This window comes from Triticum urartu, chromosome 3A (genome assembly GCF_056163025.1).
Source record: "Triticum urartu cultivar PI428250 chromosome 3A, HENAU_Tu73, whole genome shotgun sequence".
Classification (NCBI taxonomy): Eukaryota; Viridiplantae; Streptophyta; class Magnoliopsida; order Poales; family Poaceae; genus Triticum; species Triticum urartu.
This window is the reverse complement of record NC_141875.1, coordinates 561,119,693-561,123,841: the sequence shown is the minus strand read 5'-3', so window position 1 is coordinate 561,123,841 and position 4,149 is coordinate 561,119,693. Positions and strand designations below refer to the sequence as shown.

Genomic DNA, 4,149 nt, shown 5'->3' with positions numbered 1-4,149 from the left:
TTATTTTCCGTTGCTCCTTTTATAGGGCTTCTTTTGCTGGCCGGACTTGGAGCCACTAAACCCGGCATGAATTGTTGTGTCATCGGTGTTATCACCATTGCTTCGGCGTTTGTTTCTGTTGCGCCGAAGCTTGCCGGTGCTGTTCTTGGCCTCGGAGGGGCTTGTTTCGTTGGCTGTATTGTTACTACGGGCCAGCCAACTGTCCTCTCCTGCGCAAAACCGGGTCATGAGTGCCGTGAGGGCTGCCATGGACTTCGGCTTTTCTTGGCCGAAGTGGCGTGCTAGCCATTCGTCACGGATGATGCGTTTGAAGGCTGCTAAGGCCTTGGCGTCCAGACAATCAACAATCTGGTTCTTTTTGGTTAGGAACCTAGTCCAGAATTTTCTGGCTGATTCTCCAGGTTGTTGAACTATGTGGCTTAAATCATCGGCGTCTGGTGGTCGGACATAAGTTCCTTGGAAGTTGTCTAGGAAAGCTTCTTCCAAGTCCTCCCAGCTGCCGACGGAATTTTCAGGCAGGCTGTTAAGCCAGTGCCGAGCTGGCCCTTTGAGCTTTAGTGGGAGGTATTTAATGGTGTGGAGATCATCTCCTCGAGCCATGTGGATGTGGAGGATAAAGTCCTCGATCCATATTGCGGGATCGGTTGTGCTGTCGTATGATTCCATATTGATGGGCTTGAACCCCTTGGGGAATTCATGGTCCAGTACTTCATCTGTAAAGCAGAGAGGGTGTGAGGCGCCTCTATATCTGGCTGCGTCGTGACGTAGTTCCGATGGAGTCCGTCTGCGGTGTTCGGCCCGGGCATGGTTAGATTTATCACATCCGAATAAGTAGCCCTCCTCGTGCCTCGAGGCACGCCCTCGCGATCCGTAGATCGATCTTGTGTGTCATGTTCTATCATCCAGGATTTGACAGAGGTCGTATGTGTGACCCCGAACTCTTCCGTCTCTATTTTTGTGAGGCGGTGGGGCAGGCTGTTGTTCGGCCTGAGTTGCCGCTTTGTCCCAGCCGCGGGGTGGCCGGTCGGCCATCCTGTCTCGGCCACGCGATGGTCGTTCCGCATTACGTGAGGGAGATGTGTGTTCCGGTGCCTCCTCATCAAATTGAGGTAGCAGTTTGCGTTTCGGGTAGCTCTTGGCTGGGCACTTGAGGCCGTATTCTTCGGCTGTCAGGACGTCGGTCCATCTGTCGACGAGCAGGTCTTGTTCAGCTTGAAGCTGCTACTGTTTCTTTTTCAGGCTCCTTGCTGTGGCTATGAGCTGGAGTTTAAAACGCTCCTGCTCCAAAGGGTCCTTCGGCACGATGAAGTCTTCGTTGCCGAGGCTTATCTCCTCTTCGGAGGGTGGATGGTAACTGTCGTCCTCCGAGTTAACTTCTATGGCCTGTTCATCGGGGTTGTTTTGTGTGTTGTCATGTTCCTCCTGTTCGGATGCAGCGCCGACAGGGTCTTCATTGTTTTCGGCGTCGCCCGGAGTACTATTCTCTCCGATGCCAGTGTTGCCATCCTTTGAGCGACGAGGCTTAGAACGGCGTTTGGGGCGACGGCGCTTGGACTGCGTCTCGGAAGTTTTATTCTTATCTGGCTCTTCTTTATCGTCGCCAGATCCTTTAGGTGTATCAACCATGTACACGTCGTACGAAGAGGTGGTCGTCCAACGTCCAGTGAATGGCGGGTCTTGGCCTTGCTCCCTATCGGCATCGTCGTCCATACCATCGATGTCTTCGGAGCCACAGTCAAGTACGTCGGTTAAGTCATCGACGGTAGCTATGAAGTGGGTGGCGGGTGGGAAGCAAAATTCCTCATCATCCGTCTTTAGCTCGAACCGGACATAGTTCGGCCGTGAGTCCTCCACCAAGAATAATTTCTTCAAATAATTCAGTATGTCACCCAAAGGCGAATGCTGGAAGATGTCTGCGGCGTTAAATTTGAAAATCAATAACCGATCCAACTCGGTGTCCGCAGATGCATCTGGTCCGGAACGTATGGCCGGATATGAGTCCGGAGTTCCGTCGAGGCTAGCATTGTAGGATGTGGAGTCCGTGTGCAGCTCCAACACCGCGGACTTTATGTCCTCAGAGGGGATAATCTGCTTCGGTACTGAGGTCGTTGCAGCAGCAGGATCCATCTCCTGGGTGTGCTCTGATGACAGATTTAAGTCATGTTCATCAGAGAGAAGGGGAGCGATCGTCGCGGACTCAAATCCATCGAAGATCAAGTCTCCACGGATATCCGTGACATAGTTCAAGCTTCCAAATCTAACCTGATGGCCAGGGGTGTAGCTATCGGCCTGCTCCAGACAGCTAAAAGAGTTGGCCCGTAGTACGAAGCCGCTGAACACAAAGATTTGTCCAGGGAGGAAAGTTTCTCCCTAGACGGCGTCATTACTGACGTTCGAAGGGGCCATCAAATCCTTTCGTCGACAGCACAGTGGAACTCTCAATGAAAGCACCAATGTCGGTGTCAAAACCGGCGGATCTCGGGTAGGGGGTCCCGAACTGTGCCTCTAGGATTGATGGTAACATGAGACGGGGGACACGATGTTTACCCAGGTTGCGGCCCTCTCTATGGAGGTAATACCCTACTTCCTGCTTGATTGATCTTGATGAATATGAGTGTTACAAGAGTTGATCTACCACGAGATCGTAATGGCTAAACCCTAGAAGTCTAGCCTATGAGTATATGGTAATGAATCTGTCCTATCCGGACTATGCCCTCCAGTTTATATAGACACCGGAGAGATCTAGGGTTACATGGAGTCGGTTACATAGGAGGGAATCTTCATAATCAGTCGCCTAGCTTGCCTTCCATGCCAAGTTGAGTCCAATCCGGACACGGGTATAGTCTTCGATCTTCGTGTCTTCGCAGCCCATCAGTCCGGCCCACGGATAACAGGCCGGATGCCCGAGGACCCCTTAGTCCAGGACTCCCTCACGCGCAATCCTTTCCCGACGTCTGTGCTATCTCTACTCTCTTCTCTATTGTTATTTTTTTATTTAATATTTATCTCTACTTCTCTACTCTCTACTTTTTTCTTATAAAAAACAAAGTTGGTGATGATGGTGTGCCTGCCATCCTGCAATATAGGCCGTCCGATTTATATCTGACAGATAGGAAGGAAACAATGGCAATTTTGCAAAAAGATACCCACACCCCTCTCCAGATTTGCAAATAAGGCCTTCCCTCATTCATCCTTTTCTCCCACAAGATAAACTACTCATACAAATGCATCTTGATGCGTGCAACGCATGGGCATCTTGCTAGTTCTAAAAAACTTTACATCATTTGCCACACTACTGGTTGCAGATGAAAAACCTACCCAAGCACAGAGCGATACAGGAGCGACGCACAATTACAAGCTGATATTCTGTTGGACAATGGAGGCTATAACCAATTACTTTTACAGGAACAATAGCACCCAGGAAATTTGAAGGGTAGGTATGTACAAAATTGGAACTGCACATGTACTGCTAAGTGATTCAATACACACATTTCCAATCGAGGAGGAGAACAATGGTCGCGGTGGCCTCTGTGAGTCATGGTCGGCAACGGGAGTCAGTTCATTGTCCACGACGGTGGTGCTTCTGCGCTTGGCGTCGGCTTCCGGGAAGTAGATCCGAGACCACGGAAGATGGTGTCGGGGAAGAGGCTTCGTGTACGACGACGACGGTGGACCGACTCCAGTGCGGCGTACGAGGTCGTCGATGAGGCAGATGCGTTGCGGTGGACGAGTGCGCCGATGTAGAAGGGGAGGAGCATGAAGGCTGCGGTGCCGTGGAGAAGTCTATTTTGCGTGGGGATAGAAAATGGGGAGTATTCAGGTGTACTACTCTGGGTGCCGGGGTGGGGTTGGCTGGTAGGGTGAACCTGAAGTTACGAAAACAGCCCCCTACCAACCGTCATCCGTAGGCCTGTTCCGAAGGCTATGATGGTAACTTCCCACTGCCCGAATCAGGGTCGCGGGAGATTTTCCCGCCGACCTCAAAATTTTGTGACACTGAACTCCTCGTGTGGCGTGTTGGGTGATTCGGCTAAGCAACTAGCGAGTAGTACTAGTGAACTCTGCATATTAGGTTTGACCATAGTCAAACTTCCTAAAGTTTGACCAAGTTTATAGAAAAATATAAAAATTTACCATAACAGATATGTA

The 4,149-nt window shown here is 50.7% G+C and overlaps 1 pseudogene; it reads right to left on the bottom strand.

Annotated features, from left to right (window-relative positions):
* Positions 1 to 2,406, bottom strand: LOC147980523 (uncharacterized; annotated as a pseudogene).
* Positions 2,407 to 4,149: the final 1,743 nt, after the last annotated feature.